Here is an 18,065-nt window from a genome sequence, read left to right as displayed (position 1 = left end):
AATTTACACTCACACGTTATTTGTCCTTCCCCATGCTTCTATCATAGCTTTTGTGCATGTGGAATCAGTGACCTAGTGCTGGCCAAGTTAAAGGTATAATTTCATCTCAACCCATAACGTAAAAAAAATGTGACCAGTGAGTTGTAATTCAGTTACCATACACTTCACAATTTTACCCATTCAAGTGAGATCTTAAATTCGTTGATTTAAAGGTATCACCTTTCAATTGCTCACAATGCTGTTGGTATCTGCTAAGGTAGATGTGAAAAAACGTGAAAAAGATATTTCCACAATATATTCTCCATTAATGTACTCAGAGTGCTAAAGTTCCAGCAATACCGCACATTCTAGTTGAAGCAACATAATTCTGGCCATAATTGTCCTCAGCCAGGTTGTCATTGATTTAACACTTTACTCTTTGGGCCTGATTACAAGTAAATGTTCTATTTATCACACCTGGTAAATAGCGAAACCCTGGGGTTCGTTATTTATCAAATGCGATAAATAGCACCTACTATGAGGTAATGGGGAATAACAGAGGTTTACGAACAGGACCGAATTAAGTGCAAAACTTCTAATCAGGGCCTTTGTAGGGGCGTTTGTAATAAAACAAAGGATTGCAATGATTTCTAAAATTCAGACTAATGGACCACCATGTTTTCATCGATCGCAAATTAAAAATATATTTTAGGGTTATAAAAGTACCAGCAAGTCTTGTATTATACCAATGTCATTCAACAAACCTTGTTTGAGAACTAAGCTTTGAAGGTAATAATCAGTCCAGGGGACAGGAGTCCAATATCTTTCCTGTTCCCCTTAGGTGATTATAGGTGATGATTATAGGTGATTATAGAGATTAGTCACAGATATCTATTAGGTCGATCTAAAAGTATGATTGCTGTAAAGTGAATGCCATGCATTCATCTTTCCAAACTGCACTACTAAATGTTAACAAATTAAATCATATCAGAAAAAGTCAAAATAAAGATATAATAAAATACACCTCAATTCTTTCTTCTGAAATGTCAGAGCATTGCTGGAAGTATACGGCCACTCTCAGCCTTTGCAAAGCAAGGTTTACAAACTATTTCATCTTTATTATTTGTATGCGATGTTTTCTTTCCATGGAAAAGCATCAAAAGGCCATTACGGTGATGATTTACAGTGAAAGAAAATGCATGTAGCGAGTGATCTCGCCTGCTGCTTTGTGTGATTTACTTTGGGACTACCCTCTAATATTGAAGGGCTCAGCTGAATATTCTTTCTCGTATATCAAAAAGGGAAATGCTTAAGACATCGATATAAAGAAGGAAAGAGCACCTGTCTGACCCATAAACTTACAGTATGTTCCTGAGGAAGCCATCTGTCTGTCTTCAATACTCACTTATGCACATCTTCTTTCGCACATGCGAGGTACTTTATAAGATTTAAGCACAGATGTGAACTCACATTCAAAACAATGATTGGCAAAGCCAATATGTCACAGATGTTACACCGAAGCACAAACCTATTGGCTTGCCAATGCTTGTTTTGATTTTCTCATCTTTTATGGCAAACTCCATTTCTCTCACACGGGAACCCGTGAACACACACAACAGCCATTAATAAATGCTTTTGTGTGCTTAAATAAAATAATTCCCAGATTATTATTGGAATCACGCAGTAGGATTCCTAAGCCCCAAAAAAGGAAACTGCGACCTTAACAGAGAAAAAGAAAACTGGAAGATAGTTCTCAATCTTCCCTACCAAGTTGTGTTCACTTAGGCAAAAGGATTAATGGTCGAACAAAGAGAAGCTTTTTTCTTCGGGTGGTATAATAGAGGCCAGCCTCAATCCTCAAAATCTGAATGCACACATATGATTATTTATTATTCACTATTCCTCTCTCTACAAGTTATGGTTATTGGAATTATTGCCAACACTATAAGTTGCTTAGCTAGTGTCATAAACTATAGGGCAAATATTAGAAACATTCCAGTCACATTCCCTCACACATTCTTAATCAATTTATCTATTGCCTACCCAAGTTGTAACAGTACTCATGAAAGGCAACTAGCGTTCTTGTTCCAACTATAGGAAGTACAATGAAGCTTAATGCTACTTTCCTTCTCTTCTTCCTTCAAGAGAGAACTTGCAAAGTTATCTTTCCTTGCAGCCATCAGAGAATGCTAATTTTCTCATTCCCGGTCTGTTCATGTGAGCCTCAGAAAACATGCCGGAGAAGCACACATTTTAATAGTTGCACCATTTAAAGAACTTAAGGAGAAATTAGTAGGCCTGTCTCAGGTACAGGTCATTACTCAGTCATTACTCAGGGCTACATTCCAGTCTACTGTTGTTTGCACATGCTACCATTTAGACAGAGACAAGCTATAAGCAATTCAGGCCCTCATTACAACATTGGTGGTAAAAGCCGCTTACCGCCGTGCAGAAGACCGCCAACACACTGCCGCGGAATTCCGCCACAGCTATTACGACCCACATCTCGAAATCCGACAAAATCCAGACACCCACACAAGTCCGCCACACCAAAGGTCAGTGATAAACTGGCGGAAAAAAAACCTCCACGGTCACGCCAACAGAAATACGCCCACACTATCATGACACACGAATCCACGTGGTGGTCTTTCAACCGCGGTATTCCATTGGCGGTACACACCGCCGCGCTCAAAATACACACACATTTACAAAACACAACCACATTGGACAATTCGAAATACACACACCTGATACACAAACACACACCACTCCCACACACCCAATACTATATAAAACACACACACCCACATCACCCACAAACCCCTACGACAAAAACACAGAAAGAAGGCCAGAGAGAGACACTTCAAACTACTACCAAGCATCCGCAGGCACACCAGACCATCACCCACAATACTTCCACGCACAAAACACCACACACCACTACATATCACTACACTTATCACCACATACACCACCCTACACATCACCTACACCACCCCATGACATGGGAAAGACACCCCAGGTTCTCGGAGGAGGAGCTCAGGGTCATGGTGGAGGAAATTGTCCGGGAAGAGCCACAGCTATTTGGAGCACAGTTGCAGCACACCTCAATTGCAAGGAAGATGGAGCTATGGCGAAGAATAGTCGACAGGGTCAACACAGTGGGACAGCACCCAAGAAATCGGGACAACATCAGGAAGAGGTGGAACGACCTACGGGGGAAGGTGCGTTCCGTGGTCTCAAGACACCACATCGCGGTACAGCGGACTGGTGGCGGACCCCCACCTCCTCCCCCACAACTAACAACATGGGAGGAGCAGGTCTTGGTGATTCTGCATCCTGAGGGCCTCGCAGGAGTAGGTGGAGGAATGGACTCTGGTAAGTCAAATCTTAACTATCATATCCCCCACTCAACTTGCATGCTATCACAGACCCCCACCCTCGCCCCTTCCCCTATCACTCCAACTCCTCACAAATGTACTAATAATACAAACCACACATCCCAACACCACGCCCTGCATGACACAACAAAGCATGGACACCCATCACTAAAGCATGCCGACTGCACATACCCATAACACCCCCCTCAACCATCATCACACAAGCCCCCACACAGGAATGCTAGCACTGGGGTACACGGTCACCCACCCATTGCACACCATGACACACATAGATTAATAATCATGCTTTTACACCCCTGCAGGACCCCTACCCAACGTCACCACACAGGAGGGTCCAGACATCTCCACGCCACCCACAGAAGAGGCCCACAGTGATGACAGCAGCTCTGTCCAACTGGATCCAGATGACCAGCCCTGACCATCGTGGGCCTCGGGACAGTCGGTTCCCCACACCCGGTCACAGGCCACCACAGAGCTTCCACCCTCTGGTAACACCAGCACAGCACCCACCCAGCGGGCCCATATCTCCGTCCCCAAGACACGTCAATCAGCTGTGTGTCCACCACTACAGGGAACCCAGGATAACCCACCACCCCAACAACAACAGGGACCTGGGGGTAGTGGTAGTGGGCACACGGTCCAGGGGACAGAGGCAAGGAACACAGGGGAACTGGGAGGGCTGCTGTGCAACAGGGGGCGGACAGGCCTAGGGAACCCACTCTCCGCCAAGGCCCTCTCCTCCATCATGGGAGCATACCACCACTCCCAGGAGACGTTGGCAACAGTACTGGCCAAGTTTCAGGAGACACAGCGCATGCAGGAAGAACAGTATTTGGGGTTCAGGGAGGAACTCAGAACCATCAGCTCCGCCCTGGGCACCATCGTAGGGGTGCTGAAGGAAATACTCAACACCAGGAGGGACACTGTGGCACTACAAGGGGCCCCTGACACTAGCCTGGACGATGAACTGCCCACCATGTCCGCCGGCGCTAGTGGACAGGAGGCACCACCACAGGACCACCACACCAGCACCCCAGCCCCTGCAGACAGAGAACCACCCCGCAAGCGGTCCCTGAGATCCAGGAACAAGACAGAGCATGATGCCAAGACCCCTGCCAAGAAATGTGACAACCCTGATTGTCATCCCACTGTCCCACTTTGTCACCCTGTCCATATTTAAACTGCCCCAGCTCCACTTCCTATGCCCATATGGGCAATGCACCAGTGAAACTAATAGACTCGACATTCCTCCACCATCACCCCTCCACCATGTTACAACCCCCCTCCAATATTTAGCACTTCAATAAACACCCTTGAAGCACAAAACAATCTGGAGTCAGTCTGTGATTTCGAAAATGTGTATTAGCAAGGACAGTGCCAAAATGCGTTTTCAAATGTAATATCAACATACCTATGTCACACATCTCAAGTCCATGAGGAATCTAAGCAGATGACACACGTTGGAAACCACACCTGTGAAACTGTAAGGGAAATGTACAACTCAGTTACCATATACAGGTTGAAATCGACAGACAGGATAGAGGTAGAAGTGTGAAAGTACTTGTAGTAGGCAGGAATGTGTTCTCACCTGGGTGTCACTGGAAATATTGTTGGATAACTGAATCCCTGTTGTCAATGTCTTCTTTCTCTGCTTCCTCCTCATCACTGTCCACAGGCTCCACAGCTGCCACAACACCGTCATCTGGACCATCCTCCTGCAGAAAAGGCACCTGTCGTCGCAAAGCCAAGTTGTGAAGCATACAGCAGGCCACGATGATCTGGCACACCTTCTTTGGTGAGTAGAATAGGGATCCACCTGTCATATGCAGGCACCTGAACCTGGCCTTCAGGAGGCCGAAGGTGCGTTCGATCACCCTCCTAGTCCCCCCATGGGCCTCATTGTAGCGTTCCTCTGCCCTGGTCCTGGTATTCCTCACAGGGGTCAGTAGCCATGACAGGTTGGGGTAACCAGAGTCCCCTTATATCCACACCCAGTGCTTCTGGAGTTGACCCATCACATAAGGGATGCTGCTATTCCGCAGGATGTAGGCGTCATGCACAGAGCCAGGGAACATAGCATTTACCTGGGAGATGTACTGGTCTGCCAAACATACCATCTGTACATTCATCGAATGATAACTCTTCCAGTTCCTGTACACCTGTTCTCTCCTGTGGGGGGGACCAGAGCTACATGGGTCCCATCAATGGCACCTATGATGTTGGGGATATGTCCAAGGGCAGAGAAGTCACCTTTAACTGTGGGCAAATCCTCCACCTGAGGGAAAACGATGTAGCTCCGCATGTGTTTCAGCAGGGCAGACAACACTCTGGACAACACGTTGAAAAACATAGGCTGGGACATCCCTGATGCCATGGCCACTGTTGTTTGAAATGACCCACTTGCAAGGAAATGGAGCACTGATAGCACTTGCACTTGAGGGGGGATCCCTGTGGGATGGTGGATTGCTGACATCAGGTCAGGCTCCAACTGGGCACACAGTTCCTGGATTGTGGCACGGTCAAACCTGTAGGTGATGATGAAATGTCTTTCCTCCATTGTCGACAGGTCCACCAGCGGTCGGTACACCGGAGGATTCCACCATCACCTCACATGTCCCAGCAGACGGTGCCTAGGAATGACAACAGCGACCACAGAGTCTAACAACTCAGAGGTATGTACCCACAGTCCACACAGAACACCATTCATACACAAAATGTGGCCTGTATTTGTGTTGTGCGACAAGGCCTAGGTCAGTGTGACGCAGTTGGTAATTAGGGCATGGGAGCCCCTAAAATGGCGGCTGCCTGACCTCTAGAGTGGGACAATGGGATGTGAGGTTACTGCTCTGGCGTTGTACACCGTCGCGGTAGGCGGTCGGAGACCGCGGCGCAATGCTGCATTGGTTAACATTGAACCCTATAGGTCCCAGGAGACAATGACGATGTACGCCGGCGGTGATGGTACGCACCGCCGCGGACGTGACCGCCATTTTCTATCTGTTCAATCACTCGATACCTGATCTTCGACAGGAGAGGACCTACACTGCAAGTGCTGCTGTGACCTAGGTCTGGAAGAGAAAATGGCTTGTGCGTCTGGGGAAAGGGCCCCTGCCTTCACTGCAGAGGAGTTGGAGAAGCTCGTGGACGGGGTCCTCCCCCAGTACACGCTACTCTACAGTCCTCCAGACCAACAGGTAAGTACACAGGGAGCATGTCGTATGGGCAATGCCTGTGTGGAGAGGGCTGGTTGTAAGAATGAAGGGGGCACAGTTCTGCATGCATGAAGGACTGTGAATGCATGTGCCACATGGCAAGGGTAGGGATGTGGGCCACTCACTTAGACGGTGCAGTTGTTAATGACTTCTCTTCTTCCCCTGTACATGTCATGTAGGTCAGCGCCTACCAGAAGAAGGATATTTGGCGTGCCATTGCCAAGGACGTCCGGACCCTGGGGGTCCACCACAGACGGAGCACCCACTGCTGGAAAAGATGGGAGGACATTCGCCGCTGGAGCAAGAAGACGGCGGAGGCTCAGTTGGCGATGGCCTCCCAACGTGGGAGGGGTGCCCGTCGAACAATGACCCCCCTGATGTTGCAGATCCTGGCGGTGGCCTACCCTGCGTTGGATGGGCACTTGAGGGCATCACAGCAGACACAAGGGGGTGAGTATAACATCATTCAGCTGACTTTGCGCGCAGTGAAGGTGTCTGGGTGGGGGAGGAGGGCTGTGGGTTTCCCTAGGCCAGGGCGAGTTCCGTAGGCTAGGCCCCTCGGTAATGCAGGCCATGTGGCACCCCACCCGACCTCTGTAGAGTGCCATGTACAGGTATTCATGCCCCAGTGTCATCTATGTGTGCAGATGTCGCCCATAGCCATGTAGACCATATCCCAGGAATTGCATCTATAGAGCCCAACAGCGCGACGTAGTGCAGGGGGCTGCTGTTTCTGTATTGTCCGCCAACGGTAGCGGTAAGCCATGCACTCAACCTGTCTTTCTTCTGTCGTCCCCCCCGTTTTTGTGGTCTCCCTGTTCTTGTGTGCATCAGCATCATCAGGCGGAGGTACAGTGGCACCGGAGCACGAGGGAGCTGCATCCCACATGGCCATGGAGGCCCACACCATGGACTCAAAATACACCAGTGGGACGGAGGGCGAGGGGAGCACCACAGCGGTCACAGGATCTGCAACCAGCGACACGGACTCGTCCTCCGATGGGAGCTCCCTTGTGGTGGCGGCAAACTCTGTGCCCCCCACTTCTACAGGTACAGCCGCCACCCCGCCTACCAGCCCCTCAGCCTTCGCCCTGTGCCCGCTCACCCAGGAGGGTGGGCATCACCTTCGCCCCAGGCACCTCAGCCCCTGTCAGCTCTGCTGCCCTCAGTAAGGAGGCCATTGACCTCCTCAGGTCCCTCACTGTTGGGCAGTCTACCATTTTGAATGCCATCCAGGGTGTAGAAAGGGAATTGCAACACACAAATGCATTCTTGGAGGGCATTCATTCTGATCAGGCTGCACTTCATTGAACCCTGCAAACTCTGGCCTCAGCACTGATGGCAGCTATTGTCCCTGTGTCTAGCCTCCCCCCTCCGACTTCCTCCACCCCGACCCAATCCCCTGTACCTCAGCCTATCCCAAGCACACCTACAGACCAGCATGCACACACGTCAACAGAGAAGGGAAGCTCAGGCAAACATAAGCACCACACATCCCACAGTCACTCAAGCAAGCATCACACACATACAGACACACCAACATCCACTGCCTCCACTGTGTCCCCCTCCTCGTCATCTCCCTCCTCCCTCCCAGTCTCGTCCACACTCACACCTGCATGCACTACCACTACAGCCACTATATCCTGCACCAGCACACCCACCACCACACCCCGCTCACGTGCACTCACCACCCCCACTACCATTTACACGTCCCCTGTGTCCTCTCCCAGTGTGTCTGTGACGCCCTCTCCGAAGATACACAAACTCAGGCACACACCCACCCAACAGCCATCCACCTCACGACAGCTTCTAGCCCATGAACCTGCACCCAAATCCACAAACCTTACACCTCCTACAACCACCACCTCTTCCTCCACTCCCAAACCCCCTCCATCTACCCGTCCCAGTGTCTCCCAAAAACTTTTCCTGGCCCCCCTTAACCTATTTTCCACCACCCCCCAGTCCAACTCATAGGTCCCGTACTAGTACCTCAGCCAAAAAATCTCTGGGACCAGTGGTGCCTGTTGTTACAGGTATGTGGAGTGCACCGGCCACCAGGACAGCCAGTGTGGCACGGAGCCACAGCACAGCCAGTCCCCCACCTGTGAAGCACCAGAAGTTGGACAGTGCCCGGCGGGAGAGGGGCAAGACTCCAGCCAGCAAAGCCGCTCACAAGGGTCCCGGGGGGAGTGTCGACTCAGCTGTGACTCCTCCCAAGGTGGGGAAGGGGCAGATGAAATCTCCAAAGTCTGGGAGGAGCAGCACGGCAGGGAGGACCGCCATCATCCCCGCTGCCCAGGAGGCCACCGCCAGCCCCATCGTCACTGGCCAGGAGGCCACTGCCAGAGTCACTGCCCAGGAGGCCAGCCCCATCGTCACTGCCCAGGAGGCCACCGCCAGAGTCACTGCCCAGGAGGCCAGCCCCATTGTCACTGCCCAGGAGGCCACCGCCAGAGTCACTGCCCAGGAGGCCAGCCCCATCGTCACTGCCCAGGAGGCCACCACCAGCCCCAGAGTCACTGCCCAGGATGCCACCGCCAGCCCCAGAGTCACTGACCAGGAGGCCACTGCCAGCCACAGCCCAGCTGGCCAGGAGGGCCCCGCAAGCCACAGCCCAGCTGACCCATGAAGGACCGCCAGCCACAGCCCTGCTGGGCAATGAAGGACCGCCTTGGCAAGCACCGCTGAACAGGCCAGGGACCGATGAACAGGGCAAAGACCGCCATGGAATGCACCGCTGAACAGGTCTGACACTGGCAACGCAAGCACCGCTGAACAGGCCAGGGACCGCTGAACAGGGCAAAGACCGCCATGGAATGCACCGCTAGCCCGTTTGCGGCAGGGGCAGTGACCAACTGGGACCGTCACGGGGTGTGTGCTGCACTCTGGGCACCAGTCCCCCTCCAGAACCAGTGGAGATTGTTATCCACTTGAGAGACTGTGACTTTGCACTCCCCAGGATGGTACAGTGGGCAACCCACCCACTGCAGAGACTTGAGAGACTGTGGCTTTGCACTCCCCAGGATTGAACAGTGGGCAACCCACCCACTGTAGAGACTTGAGAGACTGTGGCTTTGCACTCCCCAGGATGGTACAGTTGGCAACCCACCCACTGCAGAGACTTGAGAGACTGTGGCTTTGCACTACCCAGGATTGAAGAGTGGGCAAACCACCCACTGCAGAGACTTGAGAGACTGTGGCTTTGCACTTCCCAGGATTGAACAGTGGGAAAACCACCCACTGGAGAGACTTGAGAGACTGTGGCTTTGCACTCCCCACGATTGAACAGTGGGCAACCCACCCACTGTAGAGACTTGAGAGACTGTGGCTTTGCACTCCCCAGGATGGTACAGTGGGCAACCCACCAACTGCAGAGACTTGAGAGACTGTGGCTTTGCACTCACCAGGATTGAAGAGTGGGCAACCCACCGACTGCAAAGACTTGAGAGACTGTGGCTTTGCACTCCCCAGGATTGAAGAGTGGGCAAACCACCCACTGCAGAGACTTGAGAGACTGTGGCTTTGCACTCCCCAGGATTGAACAGTGGGCAAACCAACCACTGGAGAGACTTGAGAGACTGTGGCTTTGCACTCCCCAGGATACATAAATGGGCATGGAGCCCCCTCGTGGATCTGGCGTGGTGCACTCATCCGGCTGAGGTGCCCCCCCTTCCCTTCCCCCTGAGGTGCCTGTTGTATTTCTATCTGATGCCCCTGCAGTGTTCTCTCCGTCATGTTCGGGTATCTTGTGTGGGCTTAGCCCATGCATTTTGGGCCCAGTGGTCCACAGACAATGAATGGTGCATTACCTGCACTACTGATCGTGGTGTATATTTTGTTTAATGTGTATATATACAAGGAGTGCAGAATTATTAGGCAAATGAGTATTTTGACCACATCATCCTCTTTATGCATGTTGCCTTACTCCAAGCTGTATAGGCTCGAAAGCCTACTACCAATTAAGCATATTAGGTGATGTGCATCTCTGTAATGAGAAGGGGTGTGGTCTAATGACATCAACACCCTATATCAGGTGTGCATAATTATTAGGCAACTTCCTTTCCTTTGGCAAAATGGGTCAAAAGAAGGACTTGACAGGCTCAGAAAAGTCAAAAATAGTGAGATATCTTGCAGAGGGATGCAGCACTCTTAAAATTGCAAAGCTTCTGAAGCGTGATCATCGAACAATCAAGCGTTTCATTCAAAATAGTCAACAGGGTCGCAAGAAGAGTGTGGAAAAACCAAGGCGCAAAATAACTGCCCATGAACTGAGAAAAGTCAAGCGTGCAGCTGCCACGATGCCACTTGCCACCAGTTTGGCCATATTTCAGAGCTGCAACATCACTGGAGTGCCCAAAAGCACAAGGTGTGCAATACTCAGAGACATGGCCAAGGTAAGAAAGGCTGAAAGACGACCACCACTGAGCAAGACACACAAGCTGAAACGTCAAGACTGGGCCAAGAAATATCTCAAGACTGATTTTTCTAAGGTTTTATGGACTGATGAAATGAGAGTGAGTCTTGATGGGCCAGATGGATGGGCCCGTGGCTGGATTGGTAAAGGGCAGAGAGCTCCAGTCCGACTCAGACGCCAGCAAGGTGGAGGTGGAGTACTGGTTTGGGCTGGTATCATCAAAGATGAGCTTGTGGGGCCTTTTCGGGTTGAGGATGGAGTCAAGCTCAACTCCCAGTCCTACTGCCAGTTCCTGGAAGACACCTTCTTCAAGCAGTGGTACAGGAAGAAGTCTGCATCCTTCAAGAAAAACATGATTTTCATGCAGGACAATGCTCCATCACACGCGTCCAAGTACTCCACAGCGTGGCTGGCAAGAAAGGGTATAAAAGAAGGAAATCTAATGACATGGCCTCCTTGTTCACCTGATCTGAACCCCATTGAGAACCTGTGGTCCATCATCAAATGTGAGATTTACAAGGAGGGAAAACAGTACACCTCTCTGAACAGTGTCTGGGAGGCTGTGGTTGCTGCTGCACGCAATGTTGATGGTGAACAGATCAAAACACTGACAGAATCCATGGATGGCAGGCTTTTGAGTGTCCTTGCAAAGAAAGGTGGCTATATTGGTCACTGATTTGTTTTTGTTTTGTTTTTGAATGTCAGAAATGTATATTTGTGAATGTTGAGATGTTATATTGGTTTCACTGGTAATAATAAATAATTGAAATGGGTATATATTGTTTTTTGTTAAGTTTCCTAATAATTATGCACAGTAATAGTCACCTGCACACACAGATATCCCCCTAACATAGCTAAAACTACTTCCAAAAATATTCAGCTTTGATATTAATGAGTTTTTTGGGTTCATTGAGAACATGGTTGTTGTTCAATAATAAAATTAATCCTCAAAAATACAACTTGCCTAATAATTCTGCACTCCCTGTATATATGTATATATTTGCTTCCTGTATTTTGATATGTTACAATGGTTCAACTCATTTCCTTTTGTCTTTGCATTCTTCCGGGGGGGGTTGGGGGCTGTTACTGTAATGTATAGATATGCATTGGTGTGTGTGTTGTAGTGGGTGAGGGTCGGGTGGGGGTTGGGATGTTGGTTGTGTGTGTGCCTGTGTTTTTGCCTCCCCCCTCCCCTATGTCGTAGGTGCAGTACTCACTGTGGTCTTCGCCGCCGGCATTGATGATCCTCGTATAGGAGCAGGAAGACTATCGCTGGCAGAATATGGAGTTCTGGCTCCTTGGTGTCATCGTTCCTCGTGGAGTGTGCAGAGGTGAGCGCTTTCCCTTTGAAATGGCTGTTACCGCCGTGTTTTTATCCGCTGTGAATCCGCCCCGGAAAAGGTGGCGGATTGGTAGGTTGTGATACTGTGGGCGGTCCATTGTCCTCCGCCTGTCTGTTGGCGGTGACCGCCGCGCTGTTTGTCTGTACCGCCGTGGCGGTCGGAGTGTTAAAGTGGCTGTCTTTGTTGGCGGTTTCCGCCACGGTCATAATTCCAATTTTTTTACTGCCGGCCTGTTGCCGGTTTTACCGCCGCTTTAACACCGTCCGCCAGGGTTGTAATGACCACCTCAGTCTTGGTTCATCATTTACCAAAGCTTAATGCCCACCAAAACATAATTCCCATTGCTCACTACTAACAACAGAAGTGTACTAGTCCAAACATGGCTCGATGTTAAGTACATGGACACTATGGGCCTGATTACAACCTTGGCGGATGGGATACTCCGTCACAACCGTGACAGATATCCCGCCTTATTACAAGTTCCATTATGTCCTATGGAACCTATAAAACGGCAGGCGGGATAGCCATCACATTTGTGACAGAACATCCCATTAATCAAGGTCGTAATCAGGCCTCAAGTCATTTTGATTCACTCTCAACACCCCCACCTCTCCTTCAAGGAACACATCACCAAGTAAACCAAGCTCGACTAGTATCAGCTGTCTGTACTAGTGTCAAGGAAGTTAAGAAGTCCCATACTAGGAATAAGAATGAAAGATTCGCTCACATGAAGACATAGGTGCACAAGCAACATGAAACAGTGCAAAGTTGGAAGTGGAGGAGGTGCCTTTGGCAGTTGGTGCTGAGAACGAGAGACTAGCAGGTTAATCTGAGATGCAGAATCAATTAGGATTGCTCTCCTAGGCCAGAGGTTATGGATGTTGCTTCCATGTGTCTTTAAGTAGCAGCAGGGAGAAGTATCCAGTGTCTTGCAACTTGTTTTTCATGAAGTTCCAGATTTGCTATATTTGCTCAACATTAGCTTTCCTGAGTTGTTTTTGCCCTTTCTCTTCATGTTTCGTGTCTCTAGTTCTTGTCTATGTTGTCTGCCATTTACAATCTCTGCATCTACCCTGATACTACATGTGCTCCTGAAGTCAGAGATGGTCTCGTGGTCCAGGCCGGTTTGTTAATGGCTCGCAAACTGGTATATAGGATAAGTCTGATGCTAAATGAGATTTTTTGTGTGACTTTTGCCCTTTAACTTCAACTACATAAGTATATTTTATTTTTCTCCAAGATTCACCCTACTACTTTGAACCATACTTCAATCTGCTGAAAATAACTACCTGTCAATATACAGCTGACAAGGAGCCACAGCAGGGACGATTTCTTTCTTTCCTTTCTTCCCATACTTCCTGTCTCTCTGTCACTGTCCCATTTGTGACATTTTTTCTGTGAGGTAATTACTGACCTGCAATCACACTGAGGGCATTGGTGGAATCTCCTCAAAAGCCTGCAGTGAACTAGTAGCATTCCATTGAGTCAAAAGGTTCCCCAATGAAAGCAACTTTAGAAGTATTGTCCATTCCCTTATACACCCACATCTGGATGGTGCCAATGTCCTGCTCCATGGCCTCCTGTGTTTCATACTAGACCCCATTAAGGGTTCGTACATGCTGCAGAAAGTGATACCGGTCATCAGTAAATGCAACGTGTGATGTATTATTCATTCCCTGCTAGCCTCACATCTGGATGGTGACAATGCCCTGCTTCACAGTCTCCTATGTTACACATCAGACACTCATACAGGTTTCCTACATGCTCCAGAACTCCTAATGAAAGACCTGATGACATATGATCCCATCAACTTCATGTACCTGGATGGATTCAAACCCCACATTTCACCTAATTCAAAGCTACATGGATTCACCCTCAACACTGACTTCACTTCAAGGAACACATCAACCAAGAAAAACTAAATAGGCTTGTACAAGCTGTCTGTACCTAATTGTCAGGATTCAGAGACTCAAGACATCCCAAACTAGAAATAAGAATGAAAGGTTCAATCATATGAAGGCATTCTGGAGGTCCCAGAAATGTCCTGCCCTCTAATGAAGGTGCTGATGACATATGATCACAATAACTCCAGCCTGATGGATCTACACTGGCTCCCCTTGTAACCCCACACTCAGAGCTGAACTGGTATTTTGGGCAGTCTGGCTTCACCATTTTAAAAAGCTTAAAAACACCCAGGGGCTATGACAGGGTCCAAACAAACAGCACATACACTGGCTCTTTCAAACATAGACAGGTGAATCAACAAATTGACAAGAACAGCCCGAACCAAGGTTAAACTTTGCCTCTAATAGCCTATGCATGAGCAGAGCTTCTAACATATTTGGTATGTAAATCATGCAACAATCATCATGGTAAAATGTAATAAGGTGTCTTTAAAATTCCCCAAATTGTGTTTTTATTAACAATGAGAAGCATTTCACCCTAGTACACCAAATTAAATTACTGCATTGTGATTTATTTTGTATAGGGGAGTGTTTTAAAAAATTGGAACTGACAAACATCCCTATCCTGATTACATTAATATTACTGAATTAAGAGGTAAGACATTTGTCATGTGTACTCTATATGTAGACTAGATTTGCATTATAGATGGAGAAACCTTCTGGACTATTAAATAAAACGTAAGAGAGATTTTGCAAAATGCACAACCTTGACTCACATATTTGAAGGGGGTCTCAAATGCGATAATGAGAAAAAAAGGAAGCTCAGTCAATTCAATGGCTGTCTGGGATCACAATTTGATTAAGCAAGTGGGCCAAGATTAAACCCAGGTTATCTGTATTTAAATTGTGCAATTCAGCATCTAGATGGGTGTCTCTGGCATCAAAGGTAAATACCTTGCCCTTAATTTTTTGAGGTTGAGATTAGATTGAGTGAGTGACAAGTAGAATCCACATTATGGGGGTCATTACAACCCTGGCGGATGGCAGAGAACCGGCGGTAAGACCGCCAACAGGCTGGCGGTCTTACCTTGGTGTATTATGACATTGGCGGTTACCACCATGGTCAACCGCCGGTTCTCCGTCCCTCCTGCCAGGGCGGAGACGACCGCCGGGCTGGAGACCTGGTTCTCCAGCCCAGCGGCCGTCAGTATACCGCTGGCGGTATTTGGACCCGGCTTACCGCCGTGGATTTCCAGCGGTTTGGACCGCCATGAAATCCATGGCGGTAAGCACTATCAGTGCCAGGGAATTCCTTCCCTGGCACTGATAGGGGTCTCCCCCACCCCATCCCACCCCGACTCCCTCCCCTATAACCCCCACCACCCCTGCCACCCCCCAAAGGTGGCAGGGCCCCCCTCCCCACCCCGACCCCCAACATAACATTACTCACACACACCCGACATGCATGCAGGCACCACCAACGCACACATGCACACACCCCGACATACATGCCTACAGCCACAGACACGTACACCCACATTCAAACATACACGCACACATCCATACAGACATACCCACAGCCATACACGCACTCATTCCCCTACACACAACACCCCCGCAAGCATACACGCACTCACCCACCCCCTCTACATACACACACGCACACCCCCATGCACGCACACAACACCCAACACCCCCCACCCCCTCCCCTAACGGACGATCGACTTACCTGGTCCGTCGATCCTCCGGGAGGGGACGGGAGCCATGGGGGCTGCTCCGCCGACACCACACCGCCAACAGAACACCGCCACGGCGAATCACAGGATGTGATTCGCTGGGCGGTGTTCTGTTGGCGTGGCGGTGGAAGTGGAGCAACCTCCACTTCCCCGCCGCCCGCAAGTATGGCTGTTGGCGGCTCTCCCTCGGAATAACGATGGAGAGCAGCCAACAGTCATAATAGGCCGAGCGACAAACCGCCTGCACAGGCGGTCTTCCGCACGGCGGTCCCTCGGCGGTCTTGCAAAAAGACCGCCGAGGTCGTAATGACCCCCTATATTTTTAGCAACTTTATGTAGCTCAAGTCTTGCCCAATGACTATGCTAAGCATTTGTTTTTCTTTTGGCTAAAGTAGATTTGCCAGGATTCACAAGATTCCAAGGCAAAGCAGTGATTCTAACCTGGTTACCTATGTTACTTGACTAGCAGCTGTACCCCCTAGGCTGTGTCATCAACTGTGAAAGCAAGACTTATTTTGGACTTGAGGTTCTAAAAGGACCTCGAGCTAAGTCAGAACAAGGCACATAGCTTGAACCTGGCTCAAGCTTTTACTGGCTCGTCCAACTCTACTTTTAAACTAGTATATCTGCCATTACCAGGCAGCTACACTACCCAAAACCATTGTCCTTGGAGGTCAGCGATCCTGCCTATTTGGCTGAGAAGTTCACTACTTCGAGTGGCTCCCAGGAACTATGCAGTAAGCACATCATCAAACTGGAGGTAAGTGCAATAAAGGAAAACAAAGGCAACAGATTTCCTGCATATGTGCACCCAGGATCTAGATTGACATTCCCATATCCACAAGCACCTAACCCACTTCAAATTAGAAAATAGATGAAGGCACAATTTTAAAGAAAACTACTTCATGACAAAGCAGGAGTCTGCTTACTTCAGCTACCTCTCAAATTATTTTGCTTTGACACAGTGGAGCATTCTACAGCCTTTCAGGTAGGTTTGTGTAGCACAAACACCATATAAATAACATTCAGTGATGGTAGTGATGGCATTGATGATTTAATTTGTGATGCCATCTGTGGCATTGATGCTAATGGACTATTCTGTAGGGTTATCTCCAAACTCGTTTCCTTCCTCTTCCTATTTTGCTGACATTTTTGTTGGTTTGTTAACTCTGTACACTTTACTACTGCTAATCAGTGCTAAAGTGCATATGCTCTCTCCCCTAAAACTTGGTATGATTGGCTCATATCTGTTTGGCATATTTAATTTTCCAGAATAAGTCACTTGTAAAGTGGTATAATATATACCCAGGGTCTGTGAACTAAATGCTTCTAGTGGGCAGTGCTGACTGTGCCACCCACAGAAGTAGCTTTTCAAACCTGTCTCAGGCCCGCCACTGCAGTGCCTGTGTGCACAGTTTACTGCCATATTGACTTGGCATTTCAAAGTACTAGCCAAGGCCTAAACGTCCCTTTTAGTACACTTAAGTCACCCCTAAGGTAGTCCTTAGTTAGCCCTATGAGCAAGGCACCGTGTATGTAAAAGGTAGGACATGTCCTTTTATGTTTTACATGTCCTAGTAGTGACAAACAGCCTATTTACATTTTTAGTACTCTGAGGGCTGCTCATCTCTTAGGTTAGCATTGAGAATTCCCTTATATATTTGTAAGTGGTAATTTGTGATCTGAAGGGAGTAGAGTGGGCATGCTTGGAATAGTAGAGCAAACTCCTGCTCACTGCTGTAGTTGGATTTTATATTACTATTTTAGAAATGCCACTTTTAGACAAGAGAAGCTTCTATATTCTTCTTCATACTAACAGTCTTCCTGGACTGGGAGAGGGAGAGGCCATTCACACCTTGCATGTCAATAGGCTGTGTCCTGCCCTCACACAAAGGGCTGCTTCACCTCTTAATGATGCCTGAAGTCAGGGCGGGGTTGAAAGGGGTGTTTTTTTTGAAGTCACCCCTTGAACAAAGACATTTTGAAGTAAAAGTGCAGGGACTCTGACTCCATATTTTTAGAGCACTTTTTGGAACTAGGACTGAACCTCTATCAAAAGGACAGCTGTGCTGCACA

Source organism: Pleurodeles waltl, chromosome 11 (genome assembly GCF_031143425.1).
Source record: "Pleurodeles waltl isolate 20211129_DDA chromosome 11, aPleWal1.hap1.20221129, whole genome shotgun sequence".
NCBI lineage: Eukaryota > Metazoa > Chordata > Amphibia > Caudata > Salamandridae > Pleurodeles > Pleurodeles waltl.
The sequence above is the reverse complement of the archived record's forward strand: the minus strand, read 5'-3'. Positions refer to the sequence as shown.